The sequence below is a fragment of the Mustela putorius genome, unplaced genomic scaffold (genome assembly GCF_011764305.1).
Source record: "Mustela putorius furo isolate JIRA1106 unplaced genomic scaffold, ASM1176430v1.1 tig00003858_pilon_pilon_pilon, whole genome shotgun sequence".
Lineage (NCBI taxonomy): Eukaryota > Metazoa > Chordata > Mammalia > Carnivora > Mustelidae > Mustela > Mustela putorius.
In genome coordinates, this window is record NW_025422010.1 from 48,121,732 (window position 1) to 48,145,056 (window position 23,325).

Consider the following 23,325-nt stretch of genomic DNA (forward strand, 5'->3'; position numbering starts at 1 on the left):
ACGGACCTGATTCTTTGACCCCTGACCCCAGGGAATGCCTTTAACTCTCTGAGCGGTAGTTTCCTCAGCTGTGCACTGGGGATGACAACATCTTCATACAGTGGTCATAAGGAAGAAAACAGAAAATATCCATGTCAGAGGTAGTAGGGCCCAGCATTTGAAAGCATGGATTTTGGATTAGACACATTCTTTACCCCATTAAGTTTGTTTCCTCAATCATCTTGTAGCCTTGGGCAAGTTATCTAAGGGCGCCAAACCTTCCTTTCCCCATGTGTATAATTAAGATGGTAATAATAGTATTTTCCTCATTAGTTTGTCACAGGGATTAAAGAAGGCACTATATGTAAATCGCTCCAACCAGTGCTAATATATCGTAACCACTCAATATGTACTGACTATTGCTAGGTAGAATGCTTAGTACCGTACTTGGAACAAAACAAAAGCTCAGCTAAGAATATGCACGAGGATGTTGATGGCAACATGTAGAGCTGTGTTCAAATAATGCTGCAATGGAACATCAGTAAGAAAAAGCCACTCAACAGAGATACAGAAATGAGAAAAGAGCCACAAAACAGCAATGACCACCAAAGTTCTTTCCCACCCAGCATGAGAACACAAGAGATGTCCCTGGCTCATGAGACACAGGTCAGGATGGATCATCATGTCTGGGTCCATCACCCTTGGCCTTGGCAAACACAGGCTAGAGACTGAGGTTCACAGAAGCACATCGAAGCCCCACCATGCCATGCTGGAGAAGCATTTCAAACTCTACCGACATCTGCCCCACCAGACATCATGGTGCTGGTCTCCTCTTAGCCTTTCCTACATTTCACCCCACAACACCCCCACTACTGCTGCTGCCATCATTTTGGCTAATTTTGCATTAGCCATGTGGACTGTCGGATGGTTTCTGCTGTATTTTGTTGCCCTTTCAAATATTTCTTAAATAGAAGATTGTACCATCTGGTGGACAATCTGCCTGTGTGCTATCTCACCTATCACAGCATGGATCCCACTCCTATTAGGGAAGGAGTGAGGAAGAGAGAAGCTGCCTGCTAGAATATTGCCTCTGGCTGCCTGCAGCCCCATTGTCACTGGTCTGCTCCCTCTCTCCCAGTGGCCTGGTTCTGCCTGCACAGCAGTCAGTTTCTGTGTACAGAGCAGATGTTTCTCCCACTCACTCCAGGGCCAGGCTATTACTCATGGGGCTTCAGGTAGCAGATGTCTCCATAGATAGACCTCTCAGACCTGTGCTGACATTTTACCTGCATAAGCACCAAATGGTGGTACTGCTACACGTAAAAAGTAGGAGAGAGAGTGGCTAAGGGCTCTGTTGAATCCCACACAAAAAACTCTACCAAGTTAAAAAAAATTATTATTAATAATAATATTAATAAGGGAGGCATTCACAGATATACTGAGAGATATATATATCTCATATCTATCGTCTATATGATAGATTAGCTATGATATGATATGATATACCTACGTATATGAGATATATTTATTTATTTATTTATTTGTATAGTATGTCCATGGACCTTGACAGAGAGGCTCATGGCATCTGTATTTACTTTTGTTTCTGCTCCAGGGAATAGTGGTGCCTAAGGAGAAATGGTGAGTTGGTGTGCTGGGTTTAGAAGATGGCACTATTAATGGTAGCATCAAGACTTGAGAACATTCTCTGGTAAACTTTATTTGATGGGACAACAACAACTTTCCTCATCTGTTTTCCATGTGGGAGTAAGCAGTGTGGTCTCAATGAGTCCTATGGCAGAATCCCAAATGATTGTCAAGTATGGCAGTTGTCCAGTTGTCAAGAATGGGAAATCTAGAACCAAACTGTCCAGGGCTGGAACCAGACTCTACCTTCTACCAGATGTGTGACCTTGGAAAAATTATAGAACCTTAATTTTCTCATCTGTACAATGGGTAGAATAATAGTACTTACCTCATAGAGTTTTTTGATTCAAAAAAAAGCCTTCTAGCACTTCCTCTATGCTAGACACTCTCTTAAACACGTCATAAATCAGCCAAAAATTAGCTCCCCCCTTTCCTAAATGGAATCACGGCATAACATCAGTACCTATTTTGAACTTGTGTTCATATCTGCATCTCATGACCTGTATGGTCAAATGGCCAATGTCATACCCTCCCAAACCAAGTCTCAGCATGGACTCTCTTTTCACTCATGCCACATGGGTAAAGACTGCACTCATGGGTGCTACTGCCTCTCCTTTGTTATGTGAACCAAGGCAGGACAGGAGTAATTTGCAAGACCAATGGGTAAAAACTCTCTACATCATTCCAATTTAAAATGGCATCTCCCCAGTCATCTATTGCAATTTCTCCCAATATCCCACTAAAACACACATGAAAAAACATAATAAAAGGAAAACTCACCACAAAACCAAAAGCTAAGCTCAACAGATGATATGTGGTCAGAATTCTAATTCTACTAATTATAGACTTCTACTAATTACAAGGCTGATGGAACTGGAAGTAAAAAAAAAAAAAAGACAAAAAAAAAAACCCAAACACTGGTGTCTGTCATATTTTGGCTCATGAACTAGATAGAGCAGTCTCATTCAGACAAAAGTAGATCAGAAAATTTTTCATTTCTCCTCCAGGACCTTCTCTCTTATGCCTACCCACCCATACCAAAAAACATGGCACTATTTCTCTCATCACACGGGAGGTGTTTATGAAATAATAATTTGAGCTAACATTTGTTGATTAGTTATTTTGTGGCAAGTATTCTGCCAAGCACTTCATGTATGTTAATGGAATTAATATCCACAACAATCCAAAAGAGTAGATGCTTCATTCTTACCCTCATTACAAAGTCAAGGAAACAAAGGCCTAGAGAAGTTAACTTTATCAGGGTCTTGTAGTTAATAAATGGCAAATCACAATTCAAACCTGGGCAGTCTAGTTCTAGAACTTGGGTTTGAAATCTGTTATTCCAATCATCCCTCATATTTCAATATGAGAATAAACATTTTTAAAAAAAATATGTAAGAAAGCACATGGAACTCATGATACAAATTGCATTGGGAAAAACATGGCTCCTATAAGTAAAGGAATATGGACAATGGAGAGAATACAAATAGCCTTGTTTTCAGCACATATTTGCAAGTCTACATTTTCCTGAACTCTGTGGGTTCAGAGGGCAAGAGAACTAGGTGCCAAGAATAGGGGAAGGTCTCCCTTTGGCCCATCAAAGCCTCTCTCTATGACCAGTTCAACAGTGGAGCCCAAGCTGAGAGGTACAAACATCAACCTGCCCTTCTACTTACATTTCAGCCAGCAGTGGACAACAAATAAAATAGGCAAAACCCTCTGGCTTTTTTGCTTGGCAAATGGTTGGTCTGAGTTGATGTGGTTGATGAGTGATTCTTTGAGAATCAGTAAAAAGAAAACTTACATACAGATGGTAGAAAATACTGAAGATTAAATAAATGGATGTCATCCTAAAGACTAAGAAGAAAATATGAAAATGATTCATGGTATAGACAAGAAAAAATATTCTTGGTTGATATTCTTCAATATTCTTGGTAAAATTAGAAAAGTTATGGTATCTATGAAAGAGCAGCAGAAATCTGGAATAAACTGACATGACAATTGAGCTAGACCCTTAAGGAAGAATTGTTAAGAAATCTAAGTTTGCAATTGCAAAATAAAATCTAATTTAGAGAGAACAGAGAGCAGATCCAACAATGTCAAAAATAAAAGCAGCAATGTGGAGGACAAATTAGGAAATTTGTTTTGGATGCAAAGAAAAAGCGTAGAGATAAAAATTATGAGGAATAATGTGATATACAGGGCAGAACAAATACATAGAATTTAGGAATTTGGTTATTGCAAGAAAACAGGAGGAAAACAAAAAGAACCAATGTCAAAGAAATAAGCAAAGATAAAATTAAAGAAAAATTTTCAAGACTAAGTTTGCATGCTAAAAGGGTTAATCCAGTCAAAAAGAAAGAGAAATTAAGAAGTAGTAGAGCATCAGAGAAAGAGTGATGGAGATGAGGGAGATGGAGAATAAGAGACAGAGAAACTAGGAGAAAGTGAGGTCCAGAGAAAGTGAGAAAGGACACAACGGGAAAATGTGGAATTGTAATCAATCAATCAGTTATTCAAGCATCAGACGTCACCACAGAAGAAAGACTGCTAGCACCCTGTAGTGTGCCTTGTTGTCTTGGCATACGAGCGCTCATCCTCAGCACACTGGGATAGGCAGCCTGACCTCCAGCTATCAAGCCTAGGATTCTCGGCCAGTCTTTCTCTGACCCCGCCCTTTCTCTGCCCTTGCAGATGTCTACAAGTGCTGGGGGAATCTATAACTCCCAGAAGCTGTGTTCAAGCAATAAGAGATAGGATTTGGTGATTACCTACCCGGAGCCTTCACTTCTCTGAGAGGATAACTTTGGGAAATGTGTTTTTCATTGACTTCCACAATTAATCCAGCATGACTCAGCTCCAGGTGAATATGATGGTATCTGGCTTGCTAACCCACTCTAGGACATACGTTTATCTGCTACCTTCCTTTCCTGTCTTGCATCTCCAACCCCCTCTGTCACCTGTCAAATAAACTCCTTGCCCTTGAATCCTTGCCTCTGAGCTTATTGCTAGGGGAACTCAACACACATCTCAATGAAAAACTAAAATCAGGCCAGATTGCTTTCAAATACTGAGTATCAGAAAACCCATGGTACCAAGTTTATCCAGGATTACAACAAGCGATTTTGGACCCATGAATTTAATGCTCAGCCAAGCTGTCATTCACATGACAATTACAGACTTTCCCAAACAGTCAAGAGCTCAGAAAACACTCTTCTTTAAAGTATTACTTGAAGATTACCTCTAGCCTTTAAAATGAGGAATTGAAGAAACTCTAGAATGGGGAATTTGTGATATTTGGTAACCAAATATCTTACCCAGACACCTTTCTTTCTCGCAGGTCACATTTGGACTACTACTTTCTTATCTGGGAGATTTTTTAGAATCAGTTTTCTTGTGCTTCATATGTTTGAAATGGTTAATCAAAGAATGACTTCCATAATGGCATTTCTAATTTGGGCAGGTGGAGATAGTAGGAAAATCAACCAACACATATCAAATGCTCACTAAAAGTTAGGCACTAAGCAGTATCTCATTTAATTTCACAATAATCTAATGAGGTAGGGACTAACATTATCCTAAAAGAGGAAACTGAGTCACAGCCAGGCTAAATTCCTCAAGATGGCATAGCCTGTAAGTGGCTGTAAGTGGATTCAGAAACATAGCCTGACTCCGACGTTCTCTCTCTGGATCACTCTGTTTGTGCTTTGTGGTCTTTCAAGGGAATTCCAAAATATAAGCCCCAGTCTGCTCTCTCTCATTCTATCATAGGCCGTTAAGAAAGAGGACTGTCGTAGGGATCAGAAGATGATGCCAGATGTTTCCCGCCTCATTTTTCATTAAGTAGTTCCAGCAAAAGGGAGGGGATGTTTGCAACGCAAGTCCAAATGTGTCCTATCAATGCATACTTGAAATGTGGCAGGTGAAGCTGAAGAAATCAGTTTTTAACTTTATGTAATTTTAATTGAGGATTTAAATTTAAGCAACCACATGTGGCTGATGACTTCCACACTGCACTATGCAACTCTAGAATCAGGAAGGGCTTCCAGGCTCCCATCTCCAGCATCCTCGGTTGGCATGGCACCAACTAGAGAAACTCTGCCTTTAACAAAACTTGGGGCTGAAAGGTTGCTTTAACAACCCAAAACAGACAACAGACCCCTTTCAGAGCGTTTATGGCTCTTAAGGAGGCACACACACGTGCACATGCACGCGCGCGCGCACACACACACACACACACACACTTCTGTCTCACCAATTTTGGTGATTTCACTCCCAAGATGTTACTGGTGCTGCCGACGATCTCTCTGGAAACGCTCTCATGCCATGGTTTCCAAACCACATTCTTGACTCTCAACTTTGCCATGGTTCTCCTGAAAGTCTACAAGCATTTAATGAGGATCGTATTTGTAAATATGTTTAACCACTCTTAAACAGTAGTTCAAATCACTCAAGTAATGTGAACAAATGTGAGATCACTAACTGCAACCTGGTATGATCAGGGTGACTTGTGTTTCTGCCAACTTTGGAATCCTGTGTCTGTAGTCATCACCTAGGAAATGGGGAATGTTCCAAGGTCACAAAGGAAATGTCATACGAAAATCTTACCATATCCCTCTTTTTAAACATCTGAATCAAAATGGTCTCCCTACTCTGTAACCCAAACAAAAATTCAGAAATAAAGAGGGTCGAATTGGGAAGTGAGGGTATTATAATGGCAACAGTCATCCCTAATCCCAGTTTCAATTTTTTGTGTTCAAGCAAAAGGCATCAGAATCCTCTTTGAGCATCTTTAAAATAAACAAAGTTTAAAAATCACAGTTGCATAAATTTGTAAATTGCAAAATAAATTTAAGGTACTCAAATGTTCCTTTTGCTGCTTTGCATACTTAAATGCCAAGTCATGTTTCATTTGGAAAAGAAGATATTTCACTGCTTCATAAAAAACGTTGACATTCACCACGTACCATGATGAAGGGTCCAGTAAGGTGTAGGATGACCTCGTGCCTCCGTCTAAGTGTTCTTTCCGCTGACCCACCTTGAGATGGGTCTGTGCTTCTTGGACTGGGATAGAGAAATAAGTGACCGATACATTAGATTTGAACACGCCACCAAAAGAGAGGTCAAGTGAGACTACTTAGCATCCTCTTGTCTATGTGCTTGAAACGAAGCACAGAGTTTATTTGACCTTCCAAAGAATCGTACTGTGTGTGGTCATCCAGCACATCCACGAGGACTGCCCCTTGATTACCTGCAGACCATGATGAACCACAAAATCCACCCTGAGGGCACTGAGCCCAAATACTTGGGAGTAGTCACTAAGGCTTTAACCATGTCTCTCTCTCTCTTTCTCTCTCTCTCATCCAGCTTATTTCGATTTCCTTACCTTCAGAACTAATTTTCCTCTCGAGACCATACCCAATTTCAGTGCCTGCCTGCCTTTTTAAATTGATGAATAGCAGCGACAATTGCTGTTGCATTTTTAAACACACACACACAAAGTGAGGCCAACAACATTAAGACTGCAGTTGGATTTCAATATTTTAAAGAACACACATTCCAACCGGGACTTCATTTGGGGAACGTCTGTGGCAATCAAGAACAGTGGGGAAAATGCCTTTGCTAAAGAACTTGAGGGAAAGCATCCAGAATGACGCAAAAGGGACCCCCAGGAGGGGAATGTACTAAACTATGGTTCATCAGTGTGAGTGAACCCTCCAACGGGCTGATTTCTTCTGCTTATTTGATCCTTGTCCACACTTGCTTATTGTGGGATAATTTCTCTAACCACCTTTTCTCCCACAACACCCTGGAAAAAAAAATAAAAGGGGAAAAAAAAGGCTGCTTTATTTTACAGCTAATTTGCTGTAAGCACATAGCCCAGCTGCTCACAATGAAGTAAAGGAAGAAATGAGAACAGAGGGAACCTTCTAATGAAGGAGTGTGGGGGAGCAGTAAGAGATGCAAGAAGAGGCTCGATGCTATTTGTATGATTAAAGACAAGCAAAAGACAGCGGTAAGCAGATATGTTCGTCTTGAGCCCAAGAACAGAGACATAAAAATAAAAGATAAAAAAAAAAAATACTGAAGGGCAAATAATTTGTTTGAGCTGGTATTTTAACTGGCCAAAAAAAAAAAAAAAAAAAAAATCCGTCTCTTCTTTTCATTATACAAAATTGCATTTTGGATTTTGCTGTTGAACACGTGTTATCATTGGCCCATTATTAATAGACAAGGGATCATTCTAAAAACAGAAGTTCAGAAATTTGCAATTCTGTAAAGGAAAGGGTTCAGAGAGGTGGATTTAATGGATTAGCTAGGAAAAGATTTTTGATGAAACAATTCGAGGGTCGTTGGGAAAAGGACATCTTAAAGTGAGTTAGCAGATTGCATGCCTCGTTCTTACAAAATATTTCCTTTTAAAAATAGGGAAGATCAAAAAAAAAATAGGGAAGATCACATTCTTTATTGCGTGCTCTCCTTTCTGACCACTCAGCGCGCGCATGCACACACGCACACACACACACACACACGCACACGCACACACGCACACACACACGCGCACACACACACACGCACACACACGCACGCGCGCCCGTAGCACAAAATCTCCTTGAACTCCTTCTCCTGGGGGCCACATCAAAATGAGGTACATTTTATACTTTTGTACCTTTTCAAACCACAGAATGAGATATTCATATGGAAATGAGGAATTTCCTGAAGTTTCAGCTTTCATAATGTAACCCATTTCGGGCAGGGGCAGGGGGGACAGCTTATGAGCTAGAAGAGAAAATAAATAGGTTTTAATATTCAGCTTTAAATAAATGTACTGAATTGGTGTATGATAATAGTGCCAAAATAATTAATTTGAGCCTGGCCTTCTCATTTGTCAGGGAGAGCAGGTTGCTGTACTCTAAGGCTGCTGAGAAATGGTAAAAGAATCAGCCCAGCATCCCTGAGAAACTCAGGGCTCCTCTGTCTCCCCCCATGGAAGCTGAGGCCTAATTTCCTCTGGCCCAGCTGGGGGCTCTGCTCAGCCTGGCCTCAGAATCCTCATTCTGAGGATTGTTCAGGCACCAAGGGAGCTCCTTGTCCCACCTCATATCCTGTAACATTCTTCTGCCCACTGATCTTCAGAGGAAACCAGCATTTTTGTTGCTATTTGATAGCACTGACTGGGAATTCTAAACTCCTAAATTTAATCCCACTTTGTAATTTGGAATAATTCCTTGATCCTCACAGTTGGTGAGAAAGATTGAGGAACACCATAACAAAGGGAGCACTCTCCTTGGTACAATGAGAGAAAAGTCTAGAAAGTTCTGAAAAGGAAAAATTAGAAAATAAAATGATGTCTTTGGACACCTTAAATGTGCAAATTGCAGATTAACAAACAAAAACATAACTAAAGGAGCGCCTGGGTGGCTCAGTAGGTTAAGCCTCTGCCTTCGGCCTAGGTCATGATCTCAGGTTCCTCGGATAGAGCCCCACATCGGGCTCTCTGCTCAGCAGGGAGCCTGCCTCCCCCTCTCTCTCGGCTTCCCTCTCTGCCTATTTATGATCTCTCTCTCTCTCTCTCTCTCTGTCAAATAAATAAATAAAATCTTTAAAAAAAAAAGAAGGAAACATAACTAGATCCAGGTCCAGAAATGATAAGGCAATGATAATAATTAAGAAAATGCCACAAATGTACTTCCCTTAAATTTGAAAAAGTTTGAACTCTAATAATAGAATATTTTTTAAAAGATTTTATTTATTTCTTTGAGGGGGAATGAGAGAGAGAGTGTGTGAGAGAGAGAGAGAAAAAGAGAGCAAGCGGGGTGGGGGAGAAGCAGGGAGCCAAATACGGGACTTGATCCCAGGACCCAGAGATCAGGACCCACGCTGAAGGCAGATGCTTAACCAACTGAGCCACCCAGGTGCCCCCAGTTCTTTTTTTTTTTTTTCTTTTTCATAGTCGTTGATGGGGAGGGGTGAAACTTGTCTCACTAAACAAAATGCTGATGGGACAAGAGGAAGATAATTTCTCTGTTTTTTAAAATGTGTTGTCCAATTTTTCTCAGCACTTGGACAAAAACTCTCTCTGGGTGCTAGCCCAAATAGTTATGGGCCTATTCTGTATACCTGTGTATAAAAGCTGGACAAAAAATGCTAAAACATAAGAAGAAATAGGACAGTGGAATACTATACAACCAGGAAAAGGAAGGAAAACAATGTCTACATAATACTGGAGTAATGCCCAATACACATTTTGCTGAGCAGAAAAGATCAAATGGATTCCTATTTCAACTTTCATTCTTGTTATTGGTATAAGAAGATTTCCTATTTCTTAAAATCATGATTTCATGATTCAATCTTGGTAACTTACGTGTTTATAGGAATTATCTGGGTTTTTTTCACCTAAGTTATCTGATTTGTTAGTATATAACTGTTCGTAGTAATCTGTTATCACACTCTGTATTTCTGTGGTTAGCTATTGTATTGTTTTCTCTTCCACTTCTCATTTTGGTTTTTGAGACTTTTCTCTTTTTTTTCTTAGTTAATGTAGTTAAAGCATTACCAATTTTGTTTATTCTTTTGGAAAAACTGGTTATTACTTTCAATGTTATGTTACTGTTTATTCTGGTCTCCATTTATTTCTGATTTTTCTTTGTTATTTCCTTCCTTTACTGAATTTTTCAGCTAAGTTTCTTCTTTTTCTAGTTCCTTGTGGTGTAATGTTGCCTATTTGAACTTTTTTTTCTTAATACAAGAATTTATAGCATAAATTTCACTCTAACATCTGCTTCTGCTTCATCCCATAGGTTTTGGAATATTTTGTTTTCTTTTTCTTTTGCTTTGAGAATATTTTGATTTGCTATTTGATTTCTTATTTGTCCCACCACTTATACTGTAGTGTGTTGCTTAGTATTTACATATTAAACATTTAATATTTACGTTGTAGGCTTTCTAACTTTGTTTTGTTATTGATCTTCAGTTTTGTATCATTGTGGTTGGAAAATATATTTGGTATGATTTTAGTCTTCTTAAATCTGTAATATTTGTTATGACTCTTTCTTGAAATTTAACCAAGGGTTTCTATGTATACTTGAGAAAAAAAATGTTTTTGGATGGAATGCTTTCTATATATCATCTAGACCCATGTATTCTGAAGTATGCTTTAAGTAAAAAAATGTTCTTGTTGATTTTGCATGTGGATAATGAAATTTGTAGAAAATTTTTTAAAAATAAAATTTTAAAGTAAGGCAAAGAAAATGGGTATAATTTGCCGCTGTGAATCTAAAGGTTGGAGGTGAAAATGAATATATAAATAAGCATATTTACAAGTGTACATTTATACAGAGCAGTAATTCTCAGTCAGATAGAACTGTGCCCATAGGGACATTTGGCAATGTCTAAAGACATTTTGGAGGTGCCTGGGTGGCTCAGTTGGTTAAGCATCTGACTCTCAATTTCAGCTCAGGTCATGAACTCAGGGTCTTGAGACTGAGCCCTGTATCAGGCTCTGCACTCAGAACAGAGTCTCCTTGGGATTCTCTGATTCTCTCTCTCTCTCTCTCTCTCTCTCTTTCTCGGCCCCACCTTTCTCTGTCTCAAAGAAATAGATAAAAAAAATTTTAAAAAGACATTTTCAATTGTCACAACCGAAGGTATGCTACTGGCATCTAATGGTTAGAGAATAGGGATACTGCTAAACATCCTATAATACACAGAATGACCCTCTACAACAAAAAATTATCTAGTTCAAAACACCAATCCCGTCTAGGTTAAGAAAATCCTGATGTAAATGTGTGTGTATTTGTGTGAGTGTGTACATGAAGACAAACCTTGAAAATACAGAAAATGGACTGACTTTGGTAGATGAAGGGAATAGGGTGGAGAAAATAAGAACAGAAACAAAACTTATGCCTGGTTTTGAAGACTTAACTTTGAAACTATGTAAATATTTACATAACTACCAAAATAATTAAATTGTAAAAAAGAAAATTCTGACATTTACAAGCAAAACTAGACACATGAATGTGTTTTGACGAGGCAATATAACCCTACAAATAGTAGTCAGTGACTTTAAAACATAGACGATGACTCGACAGCCTAATGGAAAACACCCTAAGGACAAAAGAGCTGCAAAAGTAATCTTAAACTCTTTCCAGACATTTTTGAACATTTTCTTGGTATGTTATTCCAAAACTCTCTTGTATATATTGTAGGATAAAACAATTATTTGTCATCATTGAGAATCACCTAGATATTAGGGAAAGAGATATAGAAGAAGGGAAGGAAAAATCCTTTACTCCTGAATATGTACCAAAAATCAGTATAGAATAATGACATACCAAAAAATATTTATTTTCTAGCTCTCTCCACTGAAAAAGCCTAGAATTAATAACCAATATAGAAACAATGGGCACTCTTAGCCCCCAGATTATGGTCACTAAATACCATTTTCTGAGAAAAGTAACTGATTTCAGGTCTGAAGGCAAAATGTACAAAATGAGTCTAAAACATTCTGTCATAACAAGGAAACGTTGACAACAAGGAAACTGAAATCTACTAACATCACATTAGGAGCTCTCAAAGGCCAGTTTGAAGAGGCTCCCGCTGGCCAAGCATAACACAATCAGAATATAAATCATATCCCAATGGATTGAAATACATCAAAACATTTAAATCCATGAGTTTATGTTTTTAAAATCAGGAACTGGAGAACGCTAAAGAAACAACTAATTATTCTGAAAAGTAATTTATATAAAAATAAGGCATTTATACTGATTTTCCTACAGAAATTATATACCTGAATAACCAAATAGTTGATAAAATTTCACTTTGAACATGTACTTTAGATGATTAATAAGATAGGATTAAAAATTATAATATTAATGTCCTTAGTAAATTAATGGATCTAGGCAATGATTATCAGTGGCTGTTCACATCACACACACACACAAACAAAAGACATTCCATGCCTACCTATGTAAGAAATTCTACTATTTATGAAGTATTCTTATGAAATAGTCAAACCTGAATCCAATCAAGTCTGTAGCTCTCACTACTAGTTCTGGAAAAAAACAGACTACAAAGGAGTGACCCCATAGGGATGTGGTCAACGAAATTCAGACTGTGGAAAGCTCATCAACAAGTAAATTGCAAGGCAGCAAAATGAGATGGAGGAGGAGCTTAATTAATGTATTATTTTAAAATTTTTTAAAGGTCTTTTAAGACATCAAGTCAAATAAACATCTGACTCTTGGTTTTGGCTCAGGTCTGATCTCATGGTTATGAAATTGAGTCCCATATCAGGTCTATGCTGAACACAGAATCTGCTTAGATTTCTCTCTCCCTCTCCCTCTGCCCCTCCACTCACCTTCTCAAATAAATAAATAAATCTTCAAAAAAAAGTAAAGATATCAATTAACTGTAATATATGGACCTAAGTTGGATTCTGATACTAGCAAAAAAAGTATAAAAAAATAAAAAGATTATAAATAATTGGAGAAATTTGAACACTGACAGGTATTTGATGATATTAAAGACATCTTTTAATTCTTAGATTAATAATGGTATTATTGTTATTTTTTTAAAACTTTGTCTATTATAGAGTCACATCCTAGAATGTTTATGGATGCAAGGATATGACGTTGAGGATTTGCTCCAAATACTCCATTCAGGGGAGGTGGTGAATGCAATTGAGATTAGCCAGAAGTTGCTAACCACTGAACATTAGTGATGGGCATGGAGAAGTTTGTTATACTCATCTATGGGACAAAATATTTTCAAAAACTTAAAATTGAGTAAAAACAAAAGAAGGAATTGATGTTCCTTTATTTCTTGACATACTAGAAGCATTACAGCCATCATTCTTGTGAAGATGTGCCAGAAATATCCTCTGAGAAACATTCTCTATTGAGTCTTAGGAATGTCATCAAAAAAGTTAGCTCCCACTCTATTCTACACATCTCATTCCCATTCATCTTAGTTCTGTAAAAAATCTTACTAGGAAGTTCTCTTCCTTTCCTTAACAGGTAAGTGCCTATTTAAACTGGGATGACATCGTTCCAATGAGTGCTACCAAAAAGTAATCTTGACTACCACCGATTGAACAACTTCTACATCCAAGTCCTTTACATATGTTAGCTTTAATCTTTACGAGAAGGCAAACATGAGTATCCCCGTTTCACAGACGGAGAAAGAGAAGCTGAGACAGATAACATCACTTGCTGGTGACCATGAAACTAACAAGCATTTCCCTGAGGGTTTCCATGCGAAAACTTCGGACTCTAAAGACTGCTCTGTCCCTTGCACTGCAACAAATCCACACCTGGTTCTGCTGCTTGGGCTAAATTCCCCCCCATCTTCAAGCCCACCGAAGTTATTTTATAACTTTAGCATACATTGGTGTCACCCAGGGAATTTGTCTAAAGTGCGAATTCCTGGGCATACCCAAAGAGCTGTAGGTCCAGGACCAGGGCCAAGGAATATGCATTAAGCAAAAGACTCTGAGGCAAATGGTCTGGGAACAAAGTCTTGAAAAACGCTTCCCAAATCCCTCTCAATCTTAAACTTCAAATGTATTTTAACAGGATCCTCAGTGATTTGGTTCCTGGTAATACAACCCCTTAAATGAATAAGCACTTGTTCAACTCCTTCAGAAAGTCTCTTTGCTCCTGTTGTCCCTGGCCCCAGAAGAATATAATGATAATAATAATAAACACAATCAGAATAACACGTGCACCAGAACCGATGTTCTGAGAAGCACAAAGGCCATGTCAGCACTCACACGCCCTTCTCCCTCAGTGAGTTGGATTTAAAATTATAGAGCCTAAGAGCTATCATTTACCATTGAGACCTCCAGGCTAATCCTTTGAGTTGAGCTCAACTCTTGTCATAACTGAACACTTCCCAAGTGCCAGGTGCTATGATACAGCAGGCTCGGCACAGATGAATGGGAAGCAGGCTTCCTTGGAAAACTTTTAGAAGCAGAGATGTGAACAAATGGACGTGGAACACCATGTCAAACAGAGAACACAGAAGTAGAAGAATGCTCCAGAAGAAGGGCCTCATTTCTCCAGGCATCTCAGCGATCAGGAATGACCTCAGCAGGACACTGAAGTCTTGCTAACAGAGGAGAAGGGCAGGTCAGTAGTGGACACATAAGGAAGCAAAATCCTATAGAGCCTGTGGTCACCCTGCTCTCTTGAGAAGGGTGAAGGAGCTCTCTCCGGGAGAAGGAGCTCAGCTTTTTCGAGATGAACAACATCCAGGCCCGGAGGAATTTTAAAAATTCCCTGTGATTCTTCAAGACTCCCGCAGCCTCCCCCAGGCACTCCAGCTTACGTACACAACTCTCCCCCAAAATCCGATTTATTTTTGCTCAGGATTTATCCGCCACCAAAATGGGTTTAACCTTTTGAGCTTCAGTTTGGCACCTCATGCTTTTCCATCCTCAAATGTTGTCTCCCACCCCATCTGGCTGTGGCAAGACTCCTTCAAGGACCAGACATCTCTAAAATTAGGCATCGGCTGAGATTTATGCTGATTCTCCTGATTCAGTCCAGACTTGTCAACTTCCCTGGAAGCAATAAGATAGTTCCATAAATTCCTACAGCCTTTAACCGACCACACTATTTTTAAAGGGTGGTCTATATCAGATGCAATTAAATCTGAATTGTTGCCTCAATAACTCTGCCTCCTTTCTTTTCTTGCTCGCTTATATCCCCAAGTGTATTTAGCTTGCAAGGCATTTAGCATTCAATTCATCATTTTATTTTTCAGCCTCGGGAGGAAAGCTAAGAGTGGTGCCACTTTTCATTTTGGGAGGTGTGGAAACCAAGTCTCGGCACATCACTTCTTAATATGGACCCTGGTTAAGCGCGCTGCCCTGATCCTGTCTCCAGAAAATGTTCAGCTCTCATTAATGGATGTGCCGGTGGAATTGAGCCCAGGGAAAGTTCTAGCACCCAAGATCTAAAGCAGAATTTATGTCTATCAATTTCAATGATTCTGGCGCAAACAAACCCCAGGAAGTCCTGGGTTACCCAACTACACGAGAGCCACTGGACCTGCCTCCCTGAACTTAGCCAGCCTCCGTTTCCCGCCTTCTGGCCTTCTTCCCTGAACAGGTAGAATGGAGCCATCCAGAAGAAAGGGCCCTAAAAGCCCTGTTTCTCTCCTCCCTGGCCACCATCCCAAATGTCTGAGCATAACCAGGGCTGTGTCTCAGGGAGACAGGAAGTATGTAATGAGGGTCTGAGTCCACTGTTTTGTGTGACTGCTGACAGCTATTAAGTCTCACCCCTCCGTCTTCCAGGAGCGCCCCGCATCTGGGCAAGCTGGCAAGGAAACACTGAGCACTCCAAGCGCTCTCCTTTGGCACTGCAAGAGACTCCAATCCTGCAAGTCTTGTGTCTGGGGACTCTCACCACAGCACGCCCCTTCCCCATGGCATGCGGGGCTGTTAGGGACCTGCCTGAGTGGTCTGCCCTGTTCTCTCCCTGAGACTTGGAAAAGCACAAGGTGCCAAACTGAAGCTCAAAAGGTTAAGCCCATTTTGGTGGTGGGTAAGTCCTGAGCGTAGGTGAACAGGACTCTGGGGAAAATTGTAGATGTAAGCCGGAGTGCTCAGGGCAGTAACAAACCTTCTCATCCCCTTTTGGTGTGCATGTGCTCCAGATTTGGGTGAGCGTCCAGCCGCCTCAGCATGTGGTCAGAACAGTGTGTTTTCTTCCTACCAGAGACCACAATCCAGTTGTTTCCACACTAGTCAGAGAAGAAGAGCAAAGGCCCTGGGCATCTCTCTCACCCTGAGTAGAAACTTAAAACACGATCCCCATCAGTCTGATGCCTCCTGAAGGCCTGTCACTTTGTCGCTCCTACAATGGGTTGACCCTCTGGTCAACGAGAATCCTTCCCTGGCCACTGTCACTACTGTGGTCGGCTGCTAAGTCCCATCGCCCAGTCTTCCATACTAGTTCCCCCCCACATGTCACTCTCTCTTGCCACCCTATAGTCTAGCCCTGCCTCCGGTTCAGTGAGAATTAGCTAAGGGTCCCTTTCTCAAGATAGTTTATTGCCAGCGACCAGGAAAGGGTGGTAATAGCTACATAGATTAATAGTGATTGAAACATGAATGGCTCCCCCTGGAGTTGTGCAAGTCACAATTGACAAAGCGATAAGGGGAGTCCCTCTTTCACCAAAGCTATTCCCAGTTCTTTCCTGACTTTCAGCACAAACATGAGCTTTAGCCAAAGGAAGAAGCCCAGAGGATTCCAGCTTTCTTGTCCTGTGGGTGTCACACTCCTAATGTGGGAAGGAGGAATGGGGCTGGTGTTATAGCTTCCTTCTACTTCCCTCAACTGAAAGATCATCACTCAGTCCCTTAGCTTGTTTCCATGGATTAGTGGTATTTTAAGTGAGTCCATTCTTTGTTGTATGTGACCATCCCATGCATTGTGGGACACTTGACACCCCAACCACAAGGTACCAAATGTCCCGGATATCCCCCAGTTGTTGTGGAAAGCAAAAACATCCCTCCCACATCTCGGAAAGTGGACTCAGATGCTGGTGTCCCCCACCCATCACAGTGGAGTGTCATATGATAGTCTGTTTACATCTGTCTCTACCTCTAAATCTCCCTCTTCAGGAGGGCCAGCACCTTACCTTACACAAAGCTACCTTCCCAATGCCCAGAACATTGTCCAGCAGTTCTCGGCACTAGAATACCTCTCATTTGATCTGAATTGAAAAAGAACCCTGCGAGATTGGGCAGGACAGGTGGCCCCTCAGATGCTCACTTGCACAAAGGGCAACTGGAGAGTGTCCCCACATCTCTTGCTGGGAGACAACCCAGGAAACTGACCTCTGCCAAGATGCACAGCACCTGGTCCTTTAAATGCTCCTCTTCCACGGAGGGCACCTGCTTGCACCCAAATGATGTACCTACCACCTACAGAAGCAATGTTCACAGCCCCATCCCACTCCCTCCATAAGCAGTCATAGGTTGCCTTTCTTTCATGCATGGAGAGCAGCAGGGCCTACCTCCTGCACAGGAAGAGAAGAACAGATCAGCACAGGTGCTGACAAATAGAAATACCGAGTCACTCATTAAAAACAAACAAACAACAACAACAAAAAAAACCCACACAGCAGTTGAGGTAGGGAAGTGCTGGATCAGGGTCTCTACTCCATGTTCTAATGCAGTGTTTTCAAGTTTCTCAATGCATTTCTTTCTCATTCTACCAAAACCTCCACTGAATCGGTGGACTGGCATAACAGTGTTGGTGGTCGGCCCATCGGCTTTGTTCTTTGTTGACTGACTGTTGTTTTGTTCAGGTGTCCACTTGTAAGACAAATGATCCTATTCCCATCACAAGTATCATTTGAAGCCACAGTCTGGCAAAGGATAGCCCAGGACCAAATTCACCATGCCACCTGTGTTTGTACAGCTTTGAGCTAAGAACGTGTGATGGCTAATTTTATTGGCAGTTTGGCTAGGTTGCAGGGCTCAGATATTATTACAGATGTTTCTGTGAGGGTCTTTTTAGATGGGATTTATAAATTGGTAGACTTTGATTATAGCAGATTGTCCTCCATAATGTGGGTGGGTCTCATCCGATCAGTTGAAGACCTGAATAAAATAAAAAAAACTGACCTCCCCTGAACAGGAAGGAATTATGCCAGCAGATGGCCTTTGACCCTGAACTGCAGCATCAGGTCTCCCCTGGTTTGCTGGGCTGCTGGCACACCCTGCAGATTTGGGACTTGCCAATTTCCATAAATATATGAGCTAATCTTTAAAATAAATCTCTCTATAGATAGATACATAGAAAGATACATAGATAAGCACATGTATAAATATACATTTTTATACATATATACATACAAACACCTTCCTATTGATTCTGTTTCTCTGGAAAGCCCTGTCTAATACATAATGGTTTTTAAATTTTAAGTTGTTTATATTTTTAATGGTTATATAATCACCTATGTAATGTCTTTGATTTTGCCTCATGCCCAGCAAAGCCTAAAATATTTACTATCTGGACCATTAAGGAAAAGTTTGCCAATATCTGTTCTACATCAGTCATCTCCCTCTTGTTCACTTTGCCAGCGATTAGTTTCAAGATGGTGTCAGTCAGACCAGTCAGATAAAAGGGAAGTCCTCCTGGTGGCTTATGGGAAAGGTTTATTTGCTTACAAGAAGAAATAACCAGAGACGATGTCTGGAACTGCTGCAGCCATCCTGCAGGCCTGAGGCCAGTCTGCCTAGGCAAAAGGCCACCTCATGAGTATGACAAACAAAAGACAAAAAGAGTCCCTATGACATCATGGAGCTACGGAGTGAACACTCTATCTCAAGGCTTCTCTTTATGTGAGACAAAAAATGACCTTCATGTTTATGATGCCCTGAGTCAGAGTTCCTGTCCCCTGCACCAAAACACATCCTGAGCAATCCTTCAAAGTGAAGAGTTAGAGAGGTTTCATTTCTTCATCAATGTCCCCGGGAAGCTGGTGATGAGGGCTGGAGCTGGAACCCCATCTTAGCTAAACTTAGAAGTCTAAAGTTGCAAGCCATGAGACAATGTCTGGCTTCTCATGAACGGACCATGAGTAGCTAAGTAGATTCAGCTGAATTAATTCTAGTGGGTGCTTTGAGGGAGCTGTTTCATAACCAATAAAGGCTGCACCCACCTTCTTGAAATTATTTTATTTTGTGTTAAATCTCCAAAGGACCAGATCATTGATATTTTCCCAAGAAAAGAGATCTTATAAAAATACAAAGCTGTCCTTGTGAAAACAGAGGAGATCCACATCCCTGGCCCTACCATGCTGTTTTTTTTGTTTTGTTTTGTTTTGTTTTGCTTTGCTTGTTTGGTTTTCTTTCCCCCACCCCCATTATCACGGCAAACAATTCAACTTCACTAGCTACTGCTGGGTGGATAGGCTAACAGGTAAGATATTATTGTTCCCTCACATTACTTCGAAAGCCATTTGCACACCACAAGGTATACAATTACCAAGTGATAAACCATCACTGTTATCCTCCTCATGGTTTTGTAAAAGACTTTGCTGTCCTCATGTCATAGATGGAACAGAAGATGGCAAATGAATTTTTGTAGACTATACAAGGTGCAACTTACCTCATTCAATACCATATGAAGAACAATGATTCGCTCCCTCAAGCTAAATCTACCACTTCTTGGCCTCATTGCTCAAATAATTACCTCCTGCCCTCCTGCCGGTGTGTTTGTAGAGACCTCCCTATGACACTGGCGTGAGTCATCTGTACTCTCAGTCCACGGCCTTTCACATAGAGAACTCTGAGATCTTCAACAGACTCAGCTTGCCTTTGGAGATGGGACTGATTCTTGAACATTTTTCTAGTCCAAGAACTGAAGAAAAATCACAAAACCTTTATAACCAACCCAGCTTACAGTTCTAGTTTTGTTTTCTTTCATACCATCTGAGACTCCTTCCCTTGTGATTTTGGAACTATCTTATAACTGAGTCCAGTCTTTAAAATTAAGGACTCAGGGGCGCCTGAGTGGCTCAGTGGGTTAAACCACTGCCTTTGGCTCAGGTCGTGATCCTGGAGTCCTGGGATCGAGCCCCGCATCGAGCTCCCAGCTCTGCAGGGAGTCTGCTTCCCCCTCTGACCTTCTCCCCTCTCATGCTTTCTCTCTCTCAAGTAAATAAATAAAATCTTTAAAAAATTAAATTAAGGACTCAGGTATAAAGAATCATGATCCCAGGACTAGAAGGAGCTTTGGTGGTCTTCTGACTCCAACCTCCTCTCCTACATTAATCCTGTCCACTGACTTCATCTACGGCTCCGCACATCCAGAGCTCGTTGTTAGAAAGCTCTGGCTAACATTGGAACAAAAATCTTTCTTCTTGCCCGTTTCACCCATAGACTGTAGTTCTGCCAGTGGGTGCTGAATGTTCATTGTAGACAAAATCAGTCCATATCAAAACAACCCATTATTAATGATGTTAGAAAGGAAACCAGGCTTCTTGCAAGGGCAAAGTGAACCCCCTGTGATTGTCATGGGGACACAGAACAAATACATTTCCTCTTTCACAAGATAGGCTCTCAGATATTTTAAGAAGGCTACCTTGTAACCCAGAATTTTCTCTTCCCCATGTGAAATATCCCCAGTTCCCTCAGCCTCAAATCAAGAAGCCTGGGTCCAAATCAGCATATGGGTCTGATCATTCTTCTCCAAATAAGCCCCTGGAAATAAGAGCAATTTCACCGAATACTAATATCCCCAAATCTATGTGCTCTGTAAATTTCCATTGAAGAGCACTACTTTTTATGGCTTATTTTTTATGTACCTTTGGAAAAATACAAATTCCGCTGTGCTCCTGTGATTCCATTTGTCTGGGTCTATACCTCCTAGTAAAACCCTGCGTCCCTGTAACAATCGTGGGGGTTCACTTTGCCATCCCGAGGAGCCGTTTTCCTTCCCAACTTCTTTAACAATGGGTTGTTTTGAAACGGGCTGATGTTATCTACAATTAACCCTCAGTATTTGATTTCAAATGCATTTTAAACCCTGTCCCATCTATTTAGAAATAAGCAAATGCCATTAATACGTGTGACCGTCTTAGAAGTGAGCCTAAACTTTCCATGGCAAAGGGAGGTGCTTGGAAGGCTCAGAGATCAATTTGAATCAACACTGAGGATGAATGATGAGTGTTTGGATCTTGACAGTCCCTATAACCAGGGGTTCACTGAAGGACTGGCCCTTCAAAGAAAAATCACAAACCAAGAATTACTCCATCAGGACCTACTATGTGCTATGCAAAATGGTAACCTGGAGTGGAGTCACACGATAAACAAGTCTGACACGAGCCCCACTTGGAGCTTGCTATCAAGGCGTTAGACGTGCACTGGCAAGGTCCTGCCTGCTAATACATGGAGCAGATAATAATTACACCCATTTTGCAAAAGACAAAGAAACATAACATACGAGTCCTTGCTATGTGTTCACTGCACTGCAGACATCATCTCCTTTACACTAATCAGCAGCTCAATCTTCGTATCACAGGTCCATTCAGAGATGAGAGAAGCGAGTCATGCAAAATGGTGGTGCACACTCTCAGCCAGGTCTTCCTAGAACAGGGGAGGAAAAGGCCATAAAATGAAACTGCAGGATTAAACACTTCCCTGTGAGTACTTCCCAGAGCTACAAAGATGGCACTGAGCAGAGCAGTGATGAAGGCAAAGTAGTAGTGGTGTGGCACAGAACGGGGACGGCCGGCTTGGGAACTGCAGGCAGACAGCACCAGGCTGGCAGTTGCCCTCAGAGAGATGTCCCCTGGGACTATGTCAGGAGAAGACAATGTCCCTTGGTCGAATAGGGAGGTCAGATGCAACAATTTGGGGTTCTGTTCTCCCATTCCAAAAGCTACGGCTAGCACTAGCTCTTGACCTTCCCGGGAGTCCCTAGAATCAGAGTGAGAAGCGACCCTAGCCTTCTCCTAGTCCAGCCCTTCATTTTGGAGCCAAGGACTCAGTGGTTCTGGGAAGTTAAAGAATGCGCCACCATCACCCTGACAGTCCTATATGTGCTGGGATTCATGCCCGCTCCATTCTCTTTCCACTAAATCACACCCTCTGCAAATTGGGTTTCTCAGCAGCCCCATTTTCTCCTGCCATTCTCTCTGTTTTCCACGTAAAGGAGGGGCTCGCAGCACCCTATCTGAACACTGAAGCCCATAGCACTTCATGCAAAAACCTCTTAGATTGCCATGGCACAAAACTCACGGGCTAAGGGAAATAAGCACTGTGCAAAAGTAGCTATAAATAAAAGCCCCAAACTAGTGAAAGTTTCTAGATCTCCTTTTTATTTAAATGTTCCTCATTTATATGCAACCAATTCACAAAAGCCCACACACCAATCTGGAACGCACCTGGTATTGTGAGAAATTGCCAGTTTGGCGGTGTCGTGCTTTTTTCCCCCACAATAAAAACTGCACAGTGTCATGTCCTTAGGGTACATCAGTCCCCTTTCCTCCTTCTTTAATGAATCCCCCAAAGAGATAGGTGTATAAAATACACCCAACAAAATGGGCTCTATTCATTCCCTATCATTGTAGGAACACCTGTCCAGGTACATTTTTAGAGAATGGATTTGTCCAACAGCTCTCGCTGGTGTGACCTTGTACCACACTTGTGCTAAACCAAAAACTGTTTCAGTTGGCCAGGGCTGCTGTAACAAAGTACAACAGACATTTATTGTCTCCGAGTTCCGGAGGCTTCAAGTCCAAGATCAAGGTGTCAGCAGGGCTGGTTTCTTCTGAGGCTTCTCTCTCGGGCTTGCAGATGGCCATGGTCTCCTCCCTGTGTCTTTACACGTCATCTTCCCTCTGCCCATCTTTGTGTCCAAATTGTCCCTTTTTATAAGGACATTGGTCATGTTGGATCCAGACCCCTCCTAATGACCTTCTTTTAACTTAATTATCCGTTTAAAGACCCCATCTCCAAACACAGTCAGATTCTGAGATGCTGGGGGTTAGCTCAAATTCAGCCTATAACACCCTCCTCGCCAAATCCGTGTCTTCTTGCATGCCAAATACATTGTCTCCATCCCAACAGCCCCACATGTCATAACCTTGCCACCATCAACGCTGAGGCCTCTACCTCAAGCAGCTTTTAGGGCTGGGATTTGTAGAGGTGAAAAGGGATTAAAATAACTTGTC

At 41.2% G+C, this 23,325-nt stretch overlaps 1 long non-coding RNA gene across 2 annotated transcripts in view; it reads right to left on the minus strand.

Moving 5' to 3' along the window:
- LOC106005145 overlaps positions 1 to 23,325 on the minus strand; it is a 36,359-nt gene that overhangs the window by 2,624 nt on the left and 10,410 nt on the right. For both annotated transcript variants that reach the window (XR_006602142.1, XR_006602141.1), the window contains exons 2-4: positions 21,594 to 21,736; positions 6,591 to 6,687; positions 5,879 to 6,004 (exon numbers count right to left, since the gene is read on the minus strand). This is a non-coding gene — a long non-coding RNA (uncharacterized LOC106005145). The remainder of the gene's footprint in view (positions 1 to 5,878; positions 6,005 to 6,590; positions 6,688 to 21,593; positions 21,737 to 23,325) is intronic.